Genomic DNA, 27,809 nt, shown 5'->3' with positions numbered 1-27,809 from the left:
GAAGTTTTCTTAAATCTTTCTAAATTTCATCATGAAAAAAAAATGCTATTATTCACCCCTCCCCTCTAGCACATCTCTTTGGGAAAGTTAAAAAAAATTATTTAAGCTGTGTAATGTTCAGTGTGGAAAAATAACTGATTTCATTATTTTTGAAGACAAAAATTCAATGAAATAAAGCATTTTTTAAAAAATAAGTGTGCTTTCTAGTTTTAGCAGATTAAAAGAAAGAGATAAACAAAACCTTTTTTGAAAGTTCCCCACCCTCCTCACCCAACCCAAGGTGTTATGTTTCTCTACATTTTTGCATTTTCATTTCACACTTCAAAAAAATTTTTTTTCCATAAAGGCCAGTATAAATCCAGAACAGCGATCACAAGAAAAGTGCCATTAACATTAACATTTATGTAGTCACTGAACAGTTATTAGTCAGTCATCCTAGCATCAGTCAAAAAATATCTCATCCAGGTTTCTGGCTCACTTAAAGAAATGCATCATAGGCTAATTACATAAGCAAGTGGTGAGAACAAGACAGTTAAACAGTAACCAGAGAAGAAGAGAACACGAGGATTTGTGGTCAGACAGGAGAGAGAGAGAGAGAGAGAGAGAGAGAGAGAGAGTGAGAGAGAGAGAGAAAGAGAGAGGGAGGGAGGGAGAGAGAAAGAGAGAGAGAGAAGGAGGGGAAGAAGGAGGGAGGGAAGGAGGAAGGGAGAGACAGAGACAGAGGAGAGAGAGGAGAGACACAGAGAGAGAGACTGAGACAGAGACAGAGGGGAGAGACAGAGAGAGAACACACAAAATGCCTATTTGCGCTGGGAATAGACTCCACCCTTCTTTTTCCTTTGTTAGTCAAATACATGATTCCCAACCCCTCTCCTTGTGCCTACCTAGAAAACAGTTGCCATCATAACTAAGATGTTGATTTGAGTCCTAATTACATATCAGTCAATCATTTCCAAATACACAGGTAGTTCATGTTTTTCATTTGGCATCTAACAATATAGCCTAGATTTGAAAATCCACATCATTACAGTAAAAAACTAATTTTCTGGCATTTAAATAATTGGAGAAAACCAGTGAATTTTAGAGTCAAAACAACAACAACACCAAAATACCTACAATTGTTGTTGGATCTCTGTTGTTGGAATTCACTTGAGAACGATTACAAATGGTCAGTTAAGAAGGCATTTATTCTTGGGGACTGTGTCTGCTTCTTTGTACATTTTTTACTTCAAAGTTTAGTAGAAAGGATGAGACTAATGTTCTAGTGTATTAATGGCTGGGGCCTGAGACCATACATTTCTTTTCTTTTTTTGTATTAGTGGAAGATATTGGGAGAAGAGGGAGCATAGTATCTATTTTTTTCATGTCATTATTGCATGAAAGTGCCACTACCATAGTAGTTTACTCTCCAACTATGCTTTTCCAACTAATAGGATTTTTTATAGTGAACATCCACATTTTCAAAGGAATGGCTCACTCAGTTCCCCTTTTTGCTTGTAACATATGCATAGAATTTAGCATCCATGAGACTTTTACATTTTTTTCTCTTTTAGTTCTAAGTTCATCTAAAGAATGGTAGTTTATCCTAAGAAGAAAGTCTCTCCTCATCCCCCTTAGAATCAGTTCAGTAACAGAAACATTTATTAAGCACTTACTATGTACAGGGCTTTATCCAAGGCTCTGGGGAGACTATGTCAAAACTGAAATAAGTAAATACAAAATATAAAATCAAAGTAATTTCAAGAGGTAATTAGCACAGGCAGCTAAGGGCCTCAGGAAAGGCCTTCAGTAGGAAGGAACCATGTTTGGAAAGAAGTTAGGAATTCTAATAGGCTGAAGTAAGAAAGCAACTTGGGCAGCCATGTAGATACTAAACATGGAATGTCACATATGGGGAATAGCTGGTAGGATAGTTTGAACTTCACAAAAGAGAATGATTATGAAATAAAACTAGAATAATAGGCAGAAGCTAGGTTGTTAAAGGCTTTAAATGCCATCTGAGGATTGTGTATTTTTTCTGATAAGGATAATACAACATATCTTTCAGAGTCATGGGCTGTATTTGTTTTTTGTTTTTGCATCCCAAGTACCTAGCATGTCATCTTATCCATACTATGTGCTTAATAAATTCTTGTTGAATTGAATTTAATTGAATTGACCAGGACCTATATTAATCTCAGAAAGAAACGAGTTTGAAGCCTACATATTCTTGGTCATGTCTGCTCTATAACTGACAATAAATGATTACTATCTAAAGATCCAGAGGTGCCTAAAAACTCCAGCACTCAATCAATAATGCCTTCATACTTGGCATGTGTGAAAGCTGAAATTTGCAGCTGTAGTTTCAACTGCTCTTGGCTAAGCTCAATATCACTATTTGGCCAAGACTCCTAGACTATCTAGAACTTTTGCTCAAGAAAAATCACTTTATTTTAACTTTGATCTTTCCAGGTTTCTTTGGTTGCCACTATAGTTTCCCTCATGCACTAAGTCCAGAGTTTTCAATCAACCAACAACTTATTTTGTACCTACAATGGTCCAGGTACTGAGCTATGCTAAGTCTGTCTCCTTCAAGCATTTTTACTATGTCCCTGACTTATTTTATTTTACCTGGAAACATTGAAGGGAGGCATTTGAAATGCTAAAGATGTATTTCTTACTCTTCTATTATAAACTACATTCAAGAGCTGAATGAGTGGACCAAAGTGAGAAAGCTTAAAATCTGAGTTATACTTTGTTAGGAACCTACCTGTGATATGGGGGGTGGGGGGGGAAGAAATGGCATAATTTACCTCTTTTGAGTCAATAAAATTACTCAAAACAGCAACTGAAAGTAAATAGGTCTCCTTTTATTGAGCACATACACATATAAAATATGTTATGTCATATGGGATAAGACTGGAGGTACAATTTCATTAGAATAGGGAAATCTGGTGGAAGGAAAGTCCCTCTACAGGTGCAAGTTAGTACCTTCTCTGCAAGTTACAGTATTAAAAAGTAGCCTATGCTATTGACAGGTTAAGTAACTTACCTGGTGTCATATGCCTAGTCTTAGAAGTGACTTGAATGAGATCTTTCTGGTTTTAAACCCAGCTCTCTATCAACTATACCATAATGTCTCCCATAGTATAAAAAGGCATAACAGAGCATAGCACATTATACATTAGTGTGTATTTGATATCTATATCAATATAGAAGCACACATAGAAGTTGTAGAGACGATGCTGATTTATATTGGTAGAGGAATTTCCTCATCATGAGGTCTATAAATCAGTAAAATCATATTTTTAATCTATATGTTTGTGTGAGTATGAGTATTTGTATATACATATACATATGCATATATAAACACACATAAACTAACATATTGCTCATGTGCATTTAAATAATTATATATCATATATGCTACATATAACAATCATACTACATACTAATATATTAGAATATATTAATATGTGTGTATACACATAGATAAAGTAACTGATACATGCATGTATATACATCTAGGTACAGCCAAGTGGAGTAATAAATCAAGCATGAGGCTTGGAATCACAAAGATTCATCTTCCTGAGTTCAAATTTCACCTCAAAAACTTACTAGCTATGTGACCCTGGGCAAGTCACTTATCCCTGCTTGCCTCAGTTCTTCATCTGCAAAAATGAGCTGGAGAAAGAAATGGCAAACCACTCCCATATCTTTGCCAAGAAAACTCCAAAGCCCAAATGGATTCACAAAGAGTTGTATAGTACTGAAATGATTGAACAGAACATATATGTATGCTTGTGGGTATATATACACACAAATACATGCACACATATATATATATACACACATGCATATGTAGTATGTAATTTACCTGTCTATGCTGCCTTGGTGACAAAGGTTAGTATGTGTATAGAAAAGTGGATAGGATAGGAAGGATCGATGATTTCATTAAAATAGGTAACAACTAGGCTAGAACACGCCTTCTTCCAATCTTCCCATGTAGCCTAGTATCTTATAATCTACAGTTTATGATCTTAGACTGTTGCCTAGAGAACTGAGAAACTGCTTGGCCAGGTTACTCAGTCAATTTGTGTTTAGGATGCTTCCCTCATACTAAAACGTGAAATCTGTGTGGCATTTCCAAGACCACATAATCTGTATAGCTCTGTCAGGAGAAGGTGAAAAATTACCTAGTGCCTGGGTTTAGAAGGCCTTATACTGCCTTCCATCTATGATCCTAGGATGGCCACTGCTGCTAAATCCTTCTTGCAAGTGCAAAACTCTTTGAAAAACTATCCCTTTAAGGTACAATTGATTTAACCATAAATAAGTCCTGGAGGGAACACTCTGCTCTTTGCCAAGATGACCAGTGTGCATGTTCATGTTCTTTCACACAGCGATATTTGATAGGGCTGAGCATTAGCTGGAAAACGTAATTTGCTCAGTGAAGGATGCTCATTCCTTCCCTATGATTACTCTGTGCTCACAATATGAATGTACCAGTCTCTTGCCACTCGGCATCAGATGGTGCTGATGTTATGCCTTTCACATGTATTTATCAGACTGGTAATTATTTTTATAATAAGAAGAAGATATTAAGTCCAAACAGCTATATTGATATAATGCTAGTGATTTTCCCATTTCACCCTTCTTCTACTTTGGCCCTGTACAAAATTCCTCACTGAACAATTACAAGAACTGTCTTATAAGATTCAATGAAACTTCCCTAGGTACCAGATATATCTTATTCTTTTCTTTGATGGGTTTTATTCTATGATATTGCAATCACTATAGTAGTTTAATCTACATCAGCAAGACTTCAATTTGAAAGGACATTTGCACTCATTGCTTCCTTCTTTCACTTCTGGTGAAGTCAGGGTTTTGTCAGGGAGTTTTTTGAACAGGACTATGGTTTATATACACACAAAAATGCACTAAAATAAAGTGTCATTTGGTCTCAGAGTGAGCCATGGAGTGCAGCCAGTCTCCATCTATTTCATGCCTATTTACTACTGTTTCTTTTGAGCATAAAAGAAAGAAAAATATGAAATGGCCCTCAATCTCATTTGGCCCTCTTCTGCTTCTGAGTGATGGAAAGGGGTGGAAAAAGGGGCACAGGGAGCTGAGAATCACAGTTTTTAGACCATCTATAAACATTAACTTAGCTATTGGTTCTCTAAATGGGAGATCCATTTCCAATGACCAATGAGTTGACATAGTACTAGAGGTACTGAATCATATTAATCTCGACAGCCTTATTATAAATGAAACCATAAGAGAAAAGGAAGTTGTGGCTGAACAGAAGAAGAGTTCACAGGTTCTCCTTGGAGAAAAAGAAAAGGAAATTGGCAGCATTGGTTCAAAGGGAATATGCAATATAATTTTTTGGATACATGGTCTTCTTATATTGCCATGCTTCATGAAGTACATTTTGCAAAAAACAAAAATATCACGATGATAATTACAGCTCATGTACCAACGTCTGTGCCATAGGATGAAGAGGGAGAGAAATTCTATGAAAAACTTGATGGGTTGAGGGATACGAATAAACCATTTTCAAAAAAAGAGATAAAACCTACTAACCACCATATGTAAATCAACCAACATATTTAAATGCTCCAAATTACTAATAATAGTATACATTAAAACAACTCTAAGGAATTATCTCATACCCATCAAATTCTCAAAGTTGATAAAAGTTAGAGATGGTTCATGTTCAAATAGCTCAGAGTAGATTAGTTATACACAATTGTTAGAGGTATGGATTGGCACAAACGTCCTGGGAAACAATGTAGAATCACTCAAGAAAATGTAATAAATTTTGCTTACTCAGTGACCCAGTTATCATTCTGATGTGGTTTGAGAAGTTTAGGGACCCCTAAAGAACTGAAGTACAGGACAGGGCCTTCTGGAATGAATTCATGGACTCAAGTATTCTTTAAGGCAAGTTGGCAAAGGTTAATATAACTCTAATATGGTGGGCAGAGCTCCTTAGGGAACATGCAACCTAACAGGAATGATGCTAAAGCTTATATAGGAAAAATGGTGGATTATGTGCCAAGTATGCTAATTAGGTGATAATATACAACCTTAGTCACAGGTATTATTTACTATTGGAAACCAGGGAGGGGGGTTTCTAAGTAGTGTATTTTTGGTTTGTTGTGTCTGTGACAAGATAGCTTCGGGAAATGGTGTCTATAACTTGATCTCTGGATGGTACATGTTAATTGTGGGAATCAGTACCTGACAATTTTGTTAATACAAGATAGTACAAAGGGAATTCTACAGAAGTCAGCTTGTTCTGGTAATAGGAAGAGATAGTGCCTTACTGTGCCCACTTAGGAATTATTGTCAGAGAGGGTCTTTGGGCTGGGGAGAAAACTGTCAGGAATAGTGTTTTGAGGCTAGGGAAATATATGATCTTGGAAGTGGGGTCTGAGTACAGGCACCCAAGCACCCCATCAATTATAATAGGCATGTATTTCAAGGAAGCCAGTAATGTCCCACATATTCCAAAATAGTCATAGTAGCACACTTCATAGTAGTGAATATCTAAAAACAAAGTAGGTACCTATTAATTGGGCATATTATGGTATGTAAACGTACTAAAAGAGTATTATGATGTAAGGAATGATGAAAATGAAGAATTCAGTGAAATATGAGAAAACTTCTATGAACTGATGCAGTTCAAATAAAGCAGGAGAACAATATAGACAGTGATTATAACAGCGTAAACGAAGGTAATTCTAAATGAGGACAGAATTCAGATCAAATACAAAGAGCACCATTGGATTCAGATGACTGGTGTTAGTATATATTTAGTTCCTTGAATAGATAGGCAATAAACTACAGAGGTAGGATGTTATATTTTTTTTAGACATGGTTACAGTATTGAATAGTTTTTTTAGAACTTCTACTATTGGGGAGAGGAGTTGCTGGGTTGTAACTATGACGAATGCACTAACAAAAGTCACTAAACAATTTTTTAAAAATCTATAATATACCCTCTCCCTGCAAAAAATAACTTGATAAGATTCACTCATTTAAATTAATACTTGGTGATTTCAATGTAAAGGTTAACATAACCAAGTATGAAAATAAATATGTTGGAATATATGACTCAAGATTATGAAACAGAAGAGGTCAAAGTCTTATAGACTACACAGAGGGTCTTTGCCTATACATTGCAGGTATCCTCATTGAATATATCAGAAGGGAACAGTCAGGCTTTCAGAAATTATTATCTGTAGCAGACACCATTTTTACAGTCAAACAACTGACTGAATGGTGAAGATAATATTACATCCCACTCTCTTCAAGAAGAAAGTTGGGAGCCAGTAAATATGACAAACACATAACAATAATCTCCTTCCTGCCCCAAATGAAGAAAAAAAACCTAACCCATGATGTTTATTGCATATTAGATAGAAGGTCAATGATTAACAAAGGGGAAATCATTCCTCAATCAATTACCTTTGTAGTCAGACTTGTTAGAGCAAAGATTAAAAAATAAAACAAAATTAGAAGAATACAATTGCAAAGAAATTACAAAGCATAATTAAAACATTTCCAACCTGATCTATTTAAAGTACCTATTGATGCTCCAAGTGGAAAAGGCATAAAAGAACAGACATCAACAAACTGTCATCCTTCTAAGGAAGTTTAACAGAAGCAAAAAAGCCTAGAAATAACTTCAATCAGCTTCCAACTGACTTTTGGAAAAGTATGGCAGCCAAGAACAACAATGCCTTAGAATTTAAAACCATTTTTAAAATTTTATGGAAGACAATAGATGATTATGAAAAATATCACTCCAGAATAGAGTAAGAAGTAGTGGAGGGAGAAAACAAATTAACAGATAATGTGGCAAGAGATCTAATGAAGTCTGATAATCTCAAGAGTATAGAAAGAGACAAAAGACAGTCCCTGCCCTCAAGGAGCCTACAATCCAATGGGGGAGACAACCAGCAAACAAATACATTTCTGTTGTTCAGTTGTTTTCAGTCATGTCCGACTCTTCATGACCTCATTTAGGGTTTTCTTGGCAGAGATACCGGCATGATTACCCATTTCCCTCTCCAGCTCATTTTGCAGATGAGGAAATGAGGAAAACAGGGTTAAGCGACTTGCCCATGATCACACAGCTAGTAAGTGTCTGAGGTCAGATCTGAACTCAGGTTTTCCTGACTCCAGGCCTAGCTCTCTATCCACTGTGCCACCTAGATGCCCCCCAAACAAATATACATATGTATATATATATACATATATATGTGTATATATATATATACACACACACATATATATATACACATGTATATATATATAGACAAGATAGATAGAGATCTATCTATATATCTATGACAAACAGGAAGCAATAAACAGAAGGAAGGCACTAGAATTAAGAAGAGTTAGGAAATGAAAAATGGGATTTTAGTTGGGATTTAAAAGAAGCCAGGGAAGGCAGTAAGTAGAGTTGAAGAAGGAGGGCATAACAGGCACTGGGACAACCAGAGGAAATTCTTAGAGCTGAAAGATAAAGTATCTTGCTTGTAGAACAGCCAGGAGGCCAGGGTCATTGGATCTAACAGTATGTGGAAAGGAATAAGGTATAAGGAGACTAGAAAAGTAGGGAGGATCTATATTATAAAGGGTTTTGAACACCAGAGGATTTTGTATTTGATCCTGGAGATGATAAGGAGCCAATGGAGTTCACTGAGTAAGGGTATGGTTTGGGGTGACATAGTTGAACCTCTGATTTAGGAAAACACTTTGTTGGCTGAATAGAAGATGGATTGAGTAGGAAATGACTTGAGGCAGATCCAAGTGTGTGTGTGTGTGTGTGTGTGTGTGTGCGCGCGCGCGTACTCTAGTGAACTGCATTAGAGTGGTGGCAGTGTCAGAGGAGAGAAGGATGTGTATTTCAGAGATAACGCAAAAATGAAACAGACAGACCTTGGCAAAAGATTGGATATGTCAGGGGATGGCAAAGGGGTAATGAGAGTTTGTGAGGAATACAGAATGATCTCTAGGTTGCAAGCCTGAAGGACTGAAAGAATGGTGTTACCTTCTACAGAAATAGGGAAGGTAGGAATTGGGGAAGATTTGGAGAAAAGGTAATGAGTTCAGTTTTGGATATGTTAAGTTTAAGATGTCTACTGGATGTCCAATTTGATGAAAGGGAGTTGGAGATGTGAGGTTGCAGATCAGCAGACTGGTTGTGGCAGGATAGTTCGATTTGAGAAGAGCCAGCATAGAAATGGTAATAATATCTATAGGAGCTGATGAGATAACCAAGTGAAATAGTATAGAGGGAGAAGAGAAAAAGGCCCAGGACTGAACCCTCAGGGATACCTATGGTCAGAGGACATGATCTGAAGGAAGACCTAGCAAAAGAGACTGAGAAGGATAGATCAGATAGGTCAGAGGAAAATCAGGAGAGAATGGTGTCCTGAAAACCTGGACAGAAGAGAAAATCAAAGGAGGAGATAGTGATCAACAGTGTAAAAGGCTGCAGAGAGGTCAAGAAGAATGAGAACTGAGAAAAGACCACTGGATTTGGCAACTAAGAGATCATTAGTGACTTTGGAAGGAGCAGTTTCAGTGAAATGATAAGATCACAAACCAGATTGTAAGGGTTTAAGAAGAGCAGGAGAGGAGACAAAGTGGAAACACCTCTTGTATTTAGAAAATATATAGGATTATTGTCCTATATTAGTTAGAGGGAATGGAAGGATCAAGTAAGTGGGGGTTATTTCAAGATAGGGGAGACATGGGCACATCTGTAGGCAGTGGGGAACGAGCCAGTAGACAGATTGAAAATAAGTGACAGAGTGGGTATGACAGAGGGAGCAATTTGTTAGAACTGATGGGATGGAATGGGATCACTTGAATAGGTAGAGGGTTTAGCCTTGGTAAGGAGTAAGACTACTTTATCATGTGAGACAGGGGTGAAGGAAGAGATGGTGGCAGAAGGCATTTGAGTTGTAGGAGATGAGGAAGAAGAGAAAAAAGGAAACTCAAAGAGATTGGTCTCAATTTTTTCCAATAAAATAGCAGCAAGATTCTGAGCTGAAAGAGTGGGAGAGGATGTAGGGGAGGTTTGAGGACGAATGAAAGGATTTAAAGATGAAACTACAACAGATTATATTTTTACAGTCAAAATTGGCCAAATGATAAACCTTCCACCATGTTTACTATTTGTTGACCATAAAGATCACTTGATTTGGTAGAGCAAAATGGTGTTCTAAGGATTCTTCTCCAACAATATTTCAAACATATATCGTAATGGTGCAAAATTCATTGAAAGATACAAAAGAGAAAATGTTATTCAGTGACCCAGTGGTTGTTAATATCCAACAAAGACTAAAAGAAGGAATTGTATGCCAGCCAAAGGTTTTCACTAACATTATGAAGGAGTTCCAGTACAAGGCCCAAGTTGAAAAGAGATTCCCTCTAGAAGTTGAGGACCTATAAATGCCCCTTTTTGTGGGTGGCATAATAATAGAAGGCTTCCTAAATGACAATTATAATCATTCAGAATGTTTCACCCTAACTATGTACATAAGAAAAATCAAGTAGATTAAGATATTTATTGTACAGACTATGACATCCAGTTGGAAAGACAACTGACAAAAGTGTATTTATCAGTATATTGTGTGTATTTACATATACATATACAGAGATGTGTATATGTAAAATAGATAGATAGATAGATAGATAGATAGAAAAAGACATGCTTCTTGTCACCAAAATCTTGGGCAGTATCAAATGATTCAACATCAGAAATGTATATAATTTTTTCACTGGAAATGACATTAAAGAAGAGGCATTAACATCCTCTTTACTTCATCCCCTAATGAAAATGGGACTTTTCTTTCTGATTTGTAGCTGAAACTTTCCATATATGTTTTCTCTGCCATTAGAATGTAACTGAAGAGCACTGGTTCTGAAGTCAGAGGACCTGGTTCAAATTCTGTGTCTGCTACTCACTACCTATGAGATATCAGACCACTCACTTAATCTCTCTGAGTCTCAGTTTCTTCAATCATAGGATGTTGGAGTTGCACTTTATGACTTCCGAAGTCCATTCCAGCATTAGACCTAAGAGCTTTCAAATCACAACATTTTATTTACTCAATCCTTTGCCCCACTCTGAAGTGAAAAAAAATGCAACTCCTTTGGAATTGGCAAAGAATCTCATAAAAAATTTTATTTAAAAAATTATAAAAAAGAATCTTGTCATTGAAATTTGGCAGTGTTTTTAATTTTCCCAGGGGGGAATGCTAAATCTCCCTTAAAAAGCTATTTGAAACACTCTGACTCTTCTATCCATATTTTCTTTGTTCAGGCACTGATGCAAAGAAAAACATAGCAGGCAAAAGACACTCAGAAAGTCTATAAGTACTGTAATTTGAACAGTCAGATTTTTGAACCCTGGGGAGGAGATAATGTTTTACTCCTTCAAATAGGAAGGCTACAGAAAGTCCTTGAAATCAACAAATATTTATTTTATATTTGCAGAAGAAATTGAGTTTCAGTTTTCTCATCTGTAAAATGGGAATAATAATGTACTTACGTCATAAGGATGTTGTGAGGAAGAAATGATAGTATACATGTAAAGTTCTTTGCAAACCTTAATGCACTATATAAAGTCTAGATATCATTATTATCTAAGCTAGGCATATGCCCTAATTTTTTTAAAAAAGCAATGTCCTGCTGTATAAATACTGTGCTGTGTAGCAGCACTTTTTGTAGTAGCAAAGAATAGAAACAAATTATATGCTAGTCGATTGAAGAATACCCAAACAAGTTATATTCCTTGAACCTAGTGAAATACTAATGCACTGTACAATAAACAGGATGACAATAGAGAAACATGAGAAGACTTACGTGAATAGGTGAAAAGTGAAAATAGAGGGAATAGGAAAAGCTGTTAATAGGGAAACTGAGACCCAGACAGATTAAGTGAGTGGTCCAATATCTCATAGGTAGTAAGTGGTTACATTTATAAAAATGTAAATGGGAAGAATGGCAACAACAGAAAAAATGAAACTGAATTACATGAAATTATAATGATGAAGATTGGCCCCATGAAGGGATGTAAGAATGCATTTCTCTCTGTCTCATAAGAAATGATTTGCTGAGAGGGAAAGGAGAGACCACTATATTGAGAAATGTAAGTGATGTAAAAACAAAAGCTACCAATAAAAATTAAAAACTAGAATAAAAGAGAAATTAAGTATCTAAATATTTAATTGCTCATCTTTTCAGTCTGGCACTATGATTTCATCAGTATAAGGAATTCCAGTTTGGAAACCTCTTTTACTTCAACTATAACTCAGTCATAGAATTTCCAGGAACTCTCAGAAGTTTAGTGACTTATCCATGATCAAGCAGTTAGTACATTTCAGGAGCATGACTTAAACTCGTGTTCCCCACTCCAAGGATGTCTCTCCCCTCCAGGCTTTTGTAGACTATTTGATTATTTTCTCTTTAATTACAAAACCACACCATTCTCTCTACTGTAGATCTGTTACACAGGAACTGTTCCTTTTGAGAGAACTCAATGCAAACTACTTAAAGTCTTGAATGACTGACTGCTTTTCTAAAATTGCCCAGTTCTAGGCCATAGCTTTAAGGTTCCTCGAAAACATTAATTTTGTTTTGTGACAAAGTAGAGAGTAACTTCTCAATGTGTTGGAGTTGCTACTAAGTGGTTGTCCTTCATTTTCAAAAGGATTAATGACATCACAGGGTGGTGTCTTAACTTACGTGTGAATTGGATTTAAGTGAGGCAGAGTTGCACAAAGTGGTCAGCCTCACTGTCTATTCCAGAGTTATTGAAGTCCAGTGGCAAGGCAAAAGTCAGGATAACTCGTGATGGCCCAGGATACAATGAATGACCTTGGCATCTTCAGTCTCCAAGTATTCCACAGCACCTGCTTCAGCTACCTTCATGGCTGTTGGGACAAATTGTTCTCAACTGCCTATTCCTCTAGGGGAAGTCTTCATGTGCTTGGGGTGACACTATCCTAAATCATAATGGGCTTGAGGCCTGTCAGTTACTCTCAATCTGGCTTAATTTGTTTACCAAGACAGGTTACTGGGATTACTAGTCTTCTTTGAACACCCCATACACCACATCCTAAATGGATACACCAGTCATTTCAGTAGTCAATGACAAAAAAAAGTGAAATTGGAGAGAATAGGACAAGAATATACATGCCTACAATAATATAAATGAAAAGAACAGCAACAACAAAAAATGAAACTGAATTATGCAAAATCAAAGACCAAGATAACAACCGCCTTCTCAACTAAGTACTTATATCTACATAAATACTATACATGGAATTTAGAGACAATGAATTCTCACTTTAAGTGATTAGCATTCATAACAGGCCCATGAGTGTTATGAGACAGGTGGAACCTAAAATGGGAAAGGAAAGAGTAAATATATCCATGTGAGATATATCCACTTTTGAAATTACATCTATATTCAGAAAAATCTGCTTAGCAAAAAACCCACCTGCAGGTTTAAAAAAAAGAAGGTTCTTTTTGATAGTCTTTAAAAAAAAGACTCATTATAGTATGTCTACTTTTAATATTTCATGGATTCATGATATAATCCAGTCTTTCTGTTCCTTAGAGTATGGTCTTGCCTGACCATAAACTTTTGTCACCAAGTAACCAATTTCTTATCAATAAACCTCTTCAAATTTAGTTTGGATGGACCTTAGATGGCAGACGTAGTCCATCATTGAGCTGATACTTGAAATCCTTTTAACTTAATAAGTCTGACCAGAGTTCATTCTACATTGGAGTATGGGCCTTAGAGAAGGAAAAAGGAAAGAAAGAAGGAAGAAAGGAAAAAAGCATTTATCAAGTGCTTATTATATACCAGGCACTGTGCTTTACAGTATTATTTCATTTGAGCTCCACAACAACCCCAGAAGGTAGGTGCTATTATTATACACATTTTGTAGTTGAGGAAACTGAGACAAACAAAGGTTAAGTGACTGGCTCAGGGTCACACAGACAGCAAAGTTGGATTTGAACTCAGCTTTTCCTGACTCCAGGCTCAGTGCTCTATTCACTACCTTACCTAGCTGCCAAGGTCATCCATGTCAATGAGTCATTGAAGTAGGCCTTTAGTTGCTTTAATTCACATGCAGTGCTAATATTAGTAATTTTAACTTGCAAAAAAATGTCATCTATGTATAATGTAAGGAATTATTTTCTTCAGTGAGCTTTTGGACCTCCTTTTCCATTTGGCCAATTCTTCTTTTTAAAGCATTCTTCTCCTCATTGGTTTTTTGGACCTCTTTTGCCATTTGGCCTAGTCTGTTTTTCAAGGTATTATTTTCTTCAGTATCTTTTTGTGCTCCTTTACCAAGCTGTTGACTCATTTTTCATGATTTTCTTGCATCACTCTCATTTCTCTTCCCATTTTTTCCTCTACCTATCTTACTTGATTTTTAAAATCCTTTTTGAGCTCTTCCATGGCCTGAGATCAATTCATATTTTTCTTGGAGGCTTTGGATGTAGGAGCTATGACTCTGCTGTCTTCTTCTGAGTGTGTGTTTTGATCTTCCTCGTCACCATGGTAACTTTCTATAGTCAGAGGTTTGTTTTTTTTTTCTGTTGCTTGCTCATTTTCCTAGTCTATTACCTGACTTTTTAACTCTTTGTTAAAGTAGGTCTCTGTTTCCAGGGTGGAGGGTGAACTGTCCCAAGCTTCAGGGGTTTTGTGCAGCTGTTTTCAGAGATACTTCTAGGAACCTATAAGTTTTCAGTCCTTCCAAGCTGGTATGATCTAAGGGGAAGTGTTTACTATTCTCCTAGCCTGTACTCTGATCTGTGAGTGACCACAAGCCCTGGAACTGTGAGGAGGGTCCCCCTTCCACTGTGGCCACAAGCTCTGCTGTGTTAGTGCTCCTTCTGACCCTGGGACTACCACCCAGGACTGCAACCTGGATCCAAGTATGGACAAAACAACAGAGTTTTGCCCCAGTGCTTTCCAAAAGACCTCTGTAATCTCCTTCTGACCAGTTGTTCAGTCCCCTTACCTAAGTCTATGGGCTGAGAGGTCCAGAAGCAGCTGTTGCCGCTGACACTATTAATTCAGTCACTCCCAAGGCCTGCTCTGATTTGCAGGGGCGGGGGCTATGCTGGTGCAGCCTGTGATGGACTGTGCTACACTATCCCCCAGATAGAACAGACTGTTCCTGCTGACCTTGCAAGTTGTCTTAGCATCTGCAGGCTGAGAAGTCTGGAAACTGCCATTGCTGCCAGTGATTCAGTCACCCCGAGGCCTGCTCCAGGTTTGCTGGGGCCCAGTTTGCACTGGCACGGCTTATACTGGACTCCACTCCTCTCCTACTCTGGTGCAACAGACCTTTCCTGCTGACCTTCCAAGTTGTCTTGGTGTGGAAATTTGTTTCACTCCATCTTTTTTGTGGGTTCTGCTGCTCTAGAATTTGTTTAGAGTCCTTTTTTAAAGGTATTTGGAGGGGTTTGGGGAAGAGCTCAGGTGAGACCCTGCCTTTACTCAGCCATCTTGGCTCCGCCAGATGCAACCATTCTGGAGAACAATTTGGAATTATGGCCAAAGGGCTTTAAAACTGTGCATATCCTTTGAACCAGCAATACCACTATATCCCAAGGAGATTTTAAAAAAAATTAAAGGAAGGACTTATATGTACAAAAATGTTTATAGCAGCTCTTTTTGTGGTGGCAATGAATTGGAAACTGAGGGGATGCTCAGCAATTGGGGAATGACTGCACAAGTTGCATATGATTGTGATGGAATACTATTGTGCTATAAGAAATGATGAGCAACGGTTTAAGAAAAACCTGGAAAAACTTAAATGAACTGATGCAAAGTGAAGTGAGCAGAACCAGGAGAACATTGTACACAGTAATGGCAATATTTTATGATGATCAACTTTGAATGACTTAGCTATCCTCAGCAATACAATGATTCAAGACAATTCCCAAGAATTTGTGATGAAAAATGTTGTCCACCTCCAGAGAAAAAACTGATAGAGCCTGAATGCTTTTCTGAACTTTATTGTTTTTTCACTTTTTGCTCTGTGTTTTCTTTTGCAACATGGCTAATACAGAAATATGTTTTGCATGATTAAATATGTTTAATGTATATCAAATTGCTTACCTTCTCAAAGAGAGGGAAGGCAAGGGAGGGACAGAGAGAATTTGAAACTCAAAATTTTTAAAAGACAAATGTTAAAAAAAAGCAGAGCCAAGATGGTGGAGTAAAAGGGCAGGGTCTGTGCCTTAATTTTGTATGTTTCTCAGCAGACTGTTGCAAGCAATGTGCAACACTCAAAAACTGAAGAGTTTGAATGAAAACAAACCCAAACCAACTTCTTCACTTAGCAAAATGCCCAGCATTTAATAGGCACTTAACAAATCCTCACTGACTTAACCTCTTCACCATTTCACTGTTAACCAAAGGAAGTAGAGAATATAAGATCCTCTTGTGCTTAATGTTTGTTGGTAATGGGGGGAAATTGATAGGGTAGAGCAAAACACTACTCTCAGAATCTTTTTCAACAGTTTCTCCCATCCAATCACTAAAATCATTCAAGATTCTTTGAAATATATAATAAGAACAACTCTTTTCTATGACATTCAGAACATCAGGCCAGGCATAAAACAGATAGATACATACCCCCAAAAGGGGTTCATCACTGTGATAGAGGAGACCTAGAAGAAAGTCTAAGTTGATGAGGTATTTCCTATAGATGTTGAGGTCTCCCAGATGCTTCTGTTTGCAGATTACTTTATGTCAATCACATAATGCTTTGGAACATTGGAGAACCTCCCAGAAAAGATCTATAATAATTCAAAGGAAATTGTCCTAATCATTCACACAGGAAAGATGAAAAGGATAAAGAATATCTATTGCCAAGATTATAATGTGCATTTGGATGGACAATCTATGAATAGTCATCAGGAAATATATCAGGGAGAGAAAGTACAAATGGACAAGTTGGTCCCAGAGTTAAACAGGAGGAGACTGGCCTGGATTGACTGAGAGATCACAAAGTTCCTTACTGATCCCAAGCTTTCCATGAAAGTAAAACCTGTGTTGCTCTATGGCAGTAAGACATGGAATATAAGTCACTGAAGAATTACAAATAAATCTCACAGAGGGCAATAGAGAGGCACATGGTGGACATGATCATGTTGCAACATATAACCAGTGCAGAACTCCAAAGAAGAGGTGTAAAACACGTATAATAGGAAAAGAAGATAGATTGGCCAGGTGGTGAGGGAAACGAAAGACAGATGGGCAACCAGGGTGATGCATTGGTTCTTTTGAGATGTCAGGAAAAAGCAAGGAAGGCCTTCTGCATGTCATGTGCCTTACCACTCTCTGGGGATTTTATGAGTTGACAAGGACAAGAATTATACTGGATGGGCAAGCATGAAGGGATTGTGATCACCACCATTGAAGGAAACTTCTAGAATGATTACCTCATAGATCCATTTGAATATTCCGGTATCCCCCAGCACCTGGAAGTACTTTGCAATAGAAAAGTACTCAATACATATATATACATATATTTTTTTTTTGAGAGGAAAATAATCCACGGCTTCTTGTTACTACAGCAGGTCTTTTTGTGTTGTTCAGTCATGTGTGACTTTTTGAGACCCTATTTGGGGCTTTCTTGGCAAAGATACTGGAGTGGTTTGCCATTTTGCTCTCCAACTCATTTTACAGATGAGATAACTGAGGCAAACAGGGTTAAATGACTCGCCCATAATCTCACACACAGCTAGTAAGTGTCTGAAGCCAGATTTGAACTCGGGTCTTCCTGACTCCAGGCCTGGCACTCTATCCACTGTGCCACCTTCTACCACAGGTCACTTGCTTAAAAAAATCATATAGTGATCTGCTAGTCCAATTCAGTAATATTCCTTCTAGGGCTGGGCAGCAGCACTTAGAATGATAAGTGTTTATGGCCTTAACTAGGGAGTATGCATACCATTGCACAGTTAAGTCAGTGAGGATTTGTTAAGCGCCTATTAAATGCTGGGCATTTTGCTAAGTGAAGGAGTTGGTTTGGATTTGTTTTCATTCAAACTCTTCAGTTTTTGAGTGCTGAGTATTATTGAAAGTTGGTCAAGTAAAGACTATAAAAGTTTATTTTAATATTATGTATGTTTTCTATGCACAAATATTACTTTACTTAATACCTAAATATCTTCTAGGATATATTAAAGGAAATTAAAATGTTAACAATTCCAGAATCTTAAGATGAAAATGAATACCAAGAGTTCCTCTGGGGGCTATACACAATAGTACTGACAATATTCTCATTAAGAGGGCTCTTATTCCCTCCTGCTTCAAAAGGAAAAAAAAATAAACAATAAGAAAAATGAAAAAGCCCCTTTTCCTTATTCCCTTCTTTCTAGTCTAAGGACATGTCTGGCTTTCCGGAAGCTTCTCTCCTCCCATCATTGCAACCCAACTACTATGACCAATAATGTTGGTGTACAAAGCTACCTTTAAGCATCCTGGGATGATCTACAACACCCCCATAACAGTTAGGCATGATGTGTCTTATTTTAGTATCTGAATCTCAGGATCTTCTGAAACCAAATGTTCTTTTTTAAGACTTGTGTTTAAATCTGTTCACTTCTTTAAATAGCCTCTCACCAAATTATAGACATGTTTGGTCACCTTAAGTGAGATGTCCCCAAATGTAGCTCCAGGTATAAGTACCTGAACAAGAAATATACTTGGTGATTAGCTATCCAGTTGTAAATATCTATGATTCTACTAAAAATTTTTTGGAATTTGTAGTGATATTTTCCACTACCAGTAGTCTTCTCAGCAGCATTAACTGTATGTCATTTGTAGCTGCTATAGTCACTAGGATAAGCATTTGATGCAGATGCCAATTGTGCCAAGGGCCTTAAAGAAATGAGGCAGTAGGCCTCATGAGAATCAGGCAATGGATGGAACATTTCCTCATTTGAAAAAGAAGAAGGATGAACTACATAATCTCTAAGGCTCCTCATAGCTATAAAATTTTATGAATCTATGGAATAATATTTGAAGTATTCTGTTTCCCTTTTCTATTCTGTTTTCAGTTTAGGTTTGAATAGAATCTGCATTTTTGTGGTAATTGGGTGTTTTTTGCATCAAGTGAGATGGAGAGAAGGGAATGGTTACTAGAGGGATGTGGAGAGTATCAAACATGTAATCCCCAACAATATACATTTGCAGGCCTCTTAAAAACTATTTACAAGGTACGTGTGTATGTGCATATATCATGGTTATGGTTAAAGTGTTCTTTTACCGTTTTATCATATATTACCATTTTACCATATTACCATAGTAGGATATATGATTACTAAAGAGTAAAGTCTTCATTAGGGCCTTTTGGGATGTCAAAAGGCTATTTCAAAAGAAAAACAACAGGATGCTACATAAATACAAATATACTTTATGACTTTGATGATCTCAATAAACATGACAAGTTGCTAACTAAACAAGCAGTCCAACTAAGAACATAAATGTGAACAGAGGTCCAGCTTACTAACTTACTGATCCCCAATGGATATTAACCAATTCCTGGTCAGATGGAGCAGACATATGGTAAAAGCCACAAGTACTTTTTCATGTGGGCTTAACCTTATTTCACCATGTTCTAAACAGAATCTTAGCAATGGAAAAAAAAACCCTCTTCCTAGTGTTCATGCAGAGAGCAGATGGGTTTCAGTTCCTATCTGAGTATGGGGGTAGGTCTCAACGCCCTGCATGACATCACTCGTCCCAGGGAGCAGCATACCAGGTGCATGCCATGTTCACATCAGTTTCCACAGAGATCCCTATGTGCTTTTTTTTGCCACATTTGAACATAGGAGTCCTTTCCTCACTTTGCATTAGTATAATCTCTTTTTCCTCCTTCCATTTGCATCTGTATGAGAGCAAATAAACACACAGGAAAGGCATGAACTGGAACATGTAGTGTTTGGTGAGTGGTGATGTCTCAACATAAGAACTAACTCTTTTTTGCCTTGGTTTTGTGACATTTGTTTCATCAGAATTTTTCTGAGGTAGCTTAAGGTAGACAAAGAATAGGCAGAAGATAAAGAGAGAAGAAAAAAATATCTGGAACTAAACAACAAGGAATGCCTTGGAAACATTTCCCTTATATAGACCTAGATCTCGTGTGTCCTATAGTGTTTGGAATTTATCTTCACTGAAATCCATGTTGATAATTGTTCCTTCTCAACCTTGTTAGGATTATTTTGAGCCTTCAAATGACAAACCAGTAAGTAGACGAGAGCTAAAAACTTAGTTAATTTTATATCCATTTTTTTTATTATTATTCAGAGAGGCAAGATGACATAATGGATAAAACTGACGTCAGAGCCAGGAAAACCTGAGTTCAAGTCCTTGTATTGGTCCAGGCAACTCTCCAAGACTCTGAGTTGCCAAGAACATGTTGACCCAAACATTGTTAGAGGTTACATCTTCATCTTGAAATTCCCTATATTAAAGAAGTAACAGGTACAGTCTCTATCCCTATTGACTGTTCAGTCATGATGATGCTAAGCCACAGTGGAATCAGTATTGTTTCCTAAAACTTACTACCTCTCTCTCCCAGATGATGGAGTGGACTGCCCTTTAGTTGCCAATATGGGAGATAGATGTTTTGAGATTTTGAAAGTATTATGTGTGATAACTGCAGCATTATATTCATATGTGAATCTTTCAGCTCTACTATTTAGGATAGTAGATCTCAAAGACCCCTTTGATCTAGTTAGAGTTTCATATCAAAACAGATTCACCAAGAGGTCTACACGTGCTAAATGACCAAGTGCTTGCTTCTGTTTCTTATAAGCAATATAGACAGCTAAATTTTGTTTTTTTCAATGACTCCATGTTTTCTACTGTGTGGGTACTCCTTCTAGTATAAAAAGCAGTTCCTCCCCACCAGAAGTCTTTTGGCTAATATTTAGTGATTGGTTTTCTGGAGGAAAGTGTACGCATGACACAGTTTTCAGATTGATCCGAATTATTAACATTTTCTGCATCACTTTTGTAAGTCTAGACAATTAAGAAAACAATAAAAAGCCCTGATCTGTAGCATTTGTTGATTTCTGAGGCATAAAGGCTGATACTCAAAATTAACCAATCACTCAGAGCTGATAGAAGCCAGCTCCGGCCCACCACTACTCCATACCTTCTCACCGTAGACAAATGTTGTATACGTTGTTCCAAAAAGACTCCATAGAAGATCCATGCAATGCACCAAAGGCCATTCTCTGGTCTTTTAAAAAAAATTTTATTAATTTATTTTGATTTATCAACAATCATTTCCATAAGCTTTTGAGTTTAAAATTTTTCTCCCCCTTCCTCCCCTCCCTTCCCAAGACAGTGCACAATCAGATACAGGCTTTACATATACATTCCTATTAAACCTATTTTCACATAGACATGTTGTAATGAAGAATTAGAACCAATAGAAGGAACCACAAGAAAGAGAAAACAAAACAAAACAGAGGGAAAAAATAGCAAATAGTATGCTTCGATCTGCATTTAAACTCCATAGTTCTTTCTTTGGATGGGGTAGCATTTCTGGTCTTTTTTTAATATTGTATGAGTACCAGTACTACACTCAGGCTGTCCATTTATTATCCCTCAATTTTACCCACTTATTTTTTTCAGCAGAGCTGCAACTAGGGTCAGGATATCAGGTCTGTTACCTAGTGTGCTGCAATACCAAGGAGGTTTACACCCTTGCATTCCTACGTCAGCCTAGAAAGAACTGCACTTAGCACCTAGGTAACAAGAATAATTAATTAAAATCACAAGCAGATGGCTGTGTTTCCACCTTCATCACCACACCCCAGGTGAATCTTTCCCTAGCTTGTTACTTCCTTCCACTCACAACCCTCATACCACCATCATTTAAGGATGTGTGTTCCGCCCTGTTCCTCGGGCACATTTTGTGCAACCTGCTTCAGAAGCAAGAAGTTGCTAGGTAAGTATGTGCTTTGCAGACATTTATATCCCTAATGATACCTTTCATGCCACTTCCTATGCACGAGTCATTATTGGTAGCATACTGACACCCACCACACATTTTAGCACTTTACTTCAGGTTGCCTACAATTTTGATTCTTCACAGATCATAGTGCTTCCCGAGTAGCAACCCAGTAGCATAACCAGGAAATTATTCAGTACTTAAATTGATCTATGATTTTACCTATGTGATTGTTCCTATCAAAGATACAGATTACACTCTATCCATGTGTGTTTTGCTATATAGTACACGTGTGTATATGTGCATGCATCTAGGCAGTGCACTAGATAAAGCACCAGACCTGGAGTCAAGAAGACCTGAGCTCAAATTTGGTCAGAGATAACTTGTTAGCTGTAAGACCCTGGGCAAGTCATTTAACCATTGCTTGCCTCAGTTTTCTCACCTATAAAATGAGGATAATAATAACACCTACCTCTTACAGGTGTCCTGAGGATAAAATGAGATAATATTTATAGAGCACTTTGAAAACCTTAAAGTGCGTATGTATATGTTTGTGTAACATACATATGTATATAGAATTATATATATATATAAATTCTGTGTATATGTATATATGTACACACAGAAAATTAATTTGCTTAAAAATTTATGTTTTATAAGGAAATCTGCTTTTATCATTTTACCTAAAATTTCAATAAAAGTACCATGTGTCCTGTGGTCAAACTGGAAGTTAATCTGAGATAAAGCAATTCAGACAATTTTACAATTCTCAGTTTAGTATAAGTTGACCTTCTCTGAATTAAGCATCACTATGGTTTCTCTTCCTAATCTTGTCCACTACCCAGATTTCAACTTATAATCAAAAAGTCTGTACATTAGGATCTATACACACAATGCTTTACTTGATCAAAAATCAAGCTCACAGCTCATCCAGCCCCATGTTCTTGTTGAATTTGATAGTTTTTTTTTCCCTTCAGATAAATTCATTCCTTTACTAATAACCATTCTTTCCAAATCAGGAAACAAGAATAACTTCATTTAGAAAAGGAAAGAGATAGATCTGATTAGGTAAACATGATATTCCCTTTGCCCGGATCTAATTGCTTTCTTAAACTTCAAAGATATTTATTTGGACACTTTAAGTAGAGCCAGATAATTGTCTTCTCACCCGCAGAAAAATTAAAACAAAACAGCAAATTTTGATTCTTAGTCCTCTTACCATATGCTTCCAGCATGTAGCGAGGCTGCCGTAAACTAAGATGAATTCTATGTTTTATACTCACATTTTAGTTTATTATAAGCAGTAGAGTAGTTGCCCATTTGCACTGGTGAAGGGAGTCTTCCTCACCTAGAATTCTCCACTCTCCACCCCACCCCACAATCCATTGTTTCACAGGAGACTACGTAATTTCTAATCGCAGACCAGGGAGAGGTATCCTGGTAACGTCCATGCAAAACATCCTCCCTCCACTACTTCCCTCTTCTCAGGGAAAAAAAAAAAGATGAAGAAATAGACAGGTGCATGTAAGTTGGAATTGGTTTGTAGCTGACCTCTCTAAGCTAATGACGGAGGCAGAGCAGAAGCTGTAGGTCTATTATGCAGTTTGGAATGTCAGTTAGAGCTGTACATTCTGAAGCCACTAAATAGTCCTTGGCTGGTCTGAGAGAATAGCTCAGGGGATACCTTCAAGTACTACCACACAGATTGACAGCTCCAGATTGGAAGCAGTCAGTAGCAGGAGTCCAAGTCAATAAATCAGGCAACAAATAAATCCTGGATTTAAAAAGGCCAAGGCCAAGCAACTCAACTGAGAAATGTTTCCTCAGCTGTAAAATGGGGATAATAATACCTGTGCTTTCTCCAAGGGATGTTGGATTAGGTAATGTTTGAAGAGTGGTTTAATCTTTCTGTATTTAAAAAACAGCATCCTATGGAAGCAAAAAGTATTTTTTGTTCTCAATAGACATCCAGGAGCAGAAATTTTTGTTGTTTTGTTTTGTTTTGTTTTGAGAGAGAGAGAATGAGGTATTTAAAGGAATTTTATTTGCAAATCTTATGAGAAAAAAATAAAATTAGGTCTGCATGATTATATTTATCTAAAGCCTGTTAACTTTTCTTCCACAGTTTATCTAAGTCACAGGATAGGAGGGAAAAGATAACAGCTGGTATTGGCTAGGAATTACTGTGCTAATTAAAATTGAGATGTAGATATTGGTAGCTAGTGGTGTGTAAGTACACCTGTCCTATCCACTGAGAAGGATTTAAAATCCACTTAGTACAATCAGCACATCAATACTCAGGTATTTTATTATAAGCCAGCTAGGTTGCATGGAGATAGAAACCTTTTCCAGCTTGGAAGGAAGCTAGGCTAATAACTACAGTCTATAATAATCATCACACAAGAGCTAGTCTGTGTATGGGTGACACTTTGATTGAAATCAATGTCAATTCCAAGGCCAAAATATATTACATGAAGACTAGAAGCTAGCTTATGGATTCATAGGAATACCTGTGTGAATGTTCAGTGTGTGTATGTGTGTGTGTGTCTGTGTGTGTGTGTGTGTGTGTGTGTGCACACACGAGTGTTTAATGAATGTTACTATCCTTGCTCTCATCATGATCACATAAATGAAGGACAGTTAAGACTTAGTTGGCTCATTCCACCATGGCAACACAGAACCATGAAACAATTTTTTAAAGGAGCTAATTAAGGAGAGTCCCTGAAGAGAAGCCAGTTTTGACAGATTCCAACAGTAATGCATCTAAATAATGAATCGTCACAGGGTGAGGAGGAGAGCAATACTTCTCACAATTGCATCTGATCTTTAAGAGCAATATGGTTTCTTGAAACAAACCACCCAAAATGCCCTTTCATAGGCATATGTGCTCACAAAGTATTCAACCTGGAAATTAAGCTTCCTTTTATTCATTATGAGATTTCAATTGATTATTTAATTTATTAATTCCATCTTTTCTAAGTTGTTTATTAATATTAGTACAGTGTAGTTCTGTGGTTTATTAACATAGCGAACTCCAAGTGGGGTAACACACTTGAAAATGTAAATTGGCACCAGCTCTACACTTACAGCTTTGAGAGTTACCTGGGACAAAGAGGTTAAGTGATTTGCTTAGGGTCACACAGCCAGCAATGTAGAATTAAGACTTGAACTCATGTCTCCCTGAATCTGAAGTTGAATCTCTTTCCATTACATCTCTCTCTCTCTCCTCTGTCTCTCTCTCTTCCTCTCTCTCTCTCTCCCCTCTCTCTCTTCCTCTCTGTCTCTCCCTTTCTCTTCTCCCCTCTGCACACATATATATGTGTATACAAACATATACATATATGTATGTATATATACACAATCTTATAAACAAAGACAGAGGGGATGTATAAGCACCAGAGATTTCTGACATTTCTTATTTCTATTACCTACTGTGTACGTAGAGTAGCCAAGTGATAATTTTAGATCATTATACATTCACAATATCTTCAAGAGAAAAATTAAAGTTATATTTATGATAAAATAGAAATGCTTATAGTATAAAACATATGTAAGCACATATGTTTTATCAAATATATTCTATAGGAATATTTGGTCTATGTAAATGTATACAGGATAAACACATATATGTGTTTGTTCTATAGATATATTTATTATAATTATTTTTATCAAATATATGTCTAATTTTTATATTAAAGATATTTGCGAATGTGGTATAATGATCTAAAATTGTCACTTGGCTACTGAATGTACACAGTTGATAATAGAAATGAGAAATGTCAGAGACTTCTGATGTGTATACATTCCTTCCATCTTCATATATAAGTCTGTGGAAACACAGTGAGGTTAACATTCATGGTTATTGACCAATCAGTTTAAATTAAATATAATCTATACTCAGCTCTCAAGAAGTAATTGGCAAGGATAGCATAGATGAGTAAGTCCACAGATCATTCCAAATCTTATTTTAGCCATTAATTTTAATCTCTTTTCTCATTAAGCTTCACCAGAACAGAAAACAAGGAAGAAATTTGACAAATTTTATTTTTAACTCTTTTCTCTTTCTTGGCCCACTTTCCATTCAAAATAACTAATAAGTAGTGCTGCAAAATCATTCTGTCAACAAGCTTTTATTAAGTACTGCATTCCAGATACCGTCCTATGTGCTACATATATAAATGCAAAAAATAAAGTAATTCCTACACTCAAGGAGTTTCCATTCTAACTGAATAAAAAACAGCTAATCAACAGTTAATCATACCAAAAAAACTATCAAGGAATAATTTTATAGGTGTAGAAAAAATAATAAAAAAATTCATCTGAAGGATCAAAAGGTCCAGAATTTCAAGGGATTTAATGAAAAAATTGTGAAGGCAGCCTAACAGTACCAGATTTCAAACTGTATTACAAAGTGATGATCATCAAAACAATCTGGTACTGGTTAAGAAATAGAATAGTAATTCAGTGTAATAGATTAGGTTCACAATCACAGTAGTAAATGACCATAGTAATATAGTATCTGACAAATCCAAAGATCTAAGCTTTTGGGGCAAGAACCTATGATATGACAGAAAAACTGAATGCTAGAAAAACTGAAAAGTAATTTGGCAGAAACTAGGCATAGACCAACACCTCACACTGTATACCAAAATAAGGTCCAAATGGGTACATGATTTAGACATAAAAGTGATATCATAAGTAAGTTAGAGGAGCATGGAAAAAATTAACTGTCAGATATATAGATAAGGGAAGTTGATGACCAAACTAGGGATACAGAGGGTCACAGCAAGTAAAACAAAATAATTTTATTACATGAAATTAAGAAAGTTTACACAAGTAAAACCAATGCAGCCAAAATTAGAAGGAATGCAGGAACCTGGAAAAATTTTTACAACAAATTTTAAAGGCCTCATTTCTCAAATATATAGAAAATGAGGCTAAATTTAGAAAAATAAGAGTCATTTTCCAATTGATAAATGGTAAAAGGATATGTACAAGCAATCTTCAGAAGAAGAAATCAAAGCTATTAATAGTCACATAAAAACGCTCTAAATTGCTATTTATTAGAGAAATGCAAATTAAAACTCTTCTGAGGTACCACCTCACACTTGTCAGATTTGCTAATATGACAGAAAAGGAAAACGATGAATGCTGGAGGGGATATGAGAATATAGGTACACTAATGCTCTTTTGGTGGAGTTGTAAACTGATCCAACAATTCTGAAGAACAATTTGGAACTATGCCTAAAGGGCTACAAAACCATGCCCTAGCAATACCACAATTTAGGTCTATATCTCAAAGAGATCAAAGGAAATGGAAAAGACTTATATGTAGAAAAATATTTATAGCAGCATTTTTGTGGTGCCAAAGAATTGGAAATTGAGGGGATGCCCATCAATTGGGGAATGGCTAAACAAGTTGTGGTGTATGATTATGATGGAATACTATTATGCTATAAAAATGATGAGCAGTATGATTTCAGAAAAACCTAGGAAGGCTTAAGTGAGCAGAGAACCAGGAGAATATTGTACACAGTAAGAGCAATATGGTATGGTGATCAACTGAGAAAGACTTAACTACTCTGTTTAAGACAATTTCAAAGGATCTGTGATAAAAAATGTTATCCATCTCCAGAGAGTAAACAGATGAACTCTGAATGCAAATCAAAACTATTTTTTGCCTTTGTTTTGCAACATGGCTAATATGAAAATATGTTTTTCATGACTTCACATGTATAATTGATATTATATTGCTTGCCTTCTTAATGGGTCCAGGAGGAGCAGGAGGGAGGA

Source organism: Vombatus ursinus, unplaced genomic scaffold (genome assembly GCF_900497805.2).
Source record: "Vombatus ursinus unplaced genomic scaffold, bare-nosed wombat genome assembly UNPS02015255.1, whole genome shotgun sequence".
NCBI classification, from domain to species: domain Eukaryota; kingdom Metazoa; phylum Chordata; class Mammalia; order Diprotodontia; family Vombatidae; genus Vombatus; species Vombatus ursinus.
Note: the sequence above shows the minus strand (reverse complement) of the source record.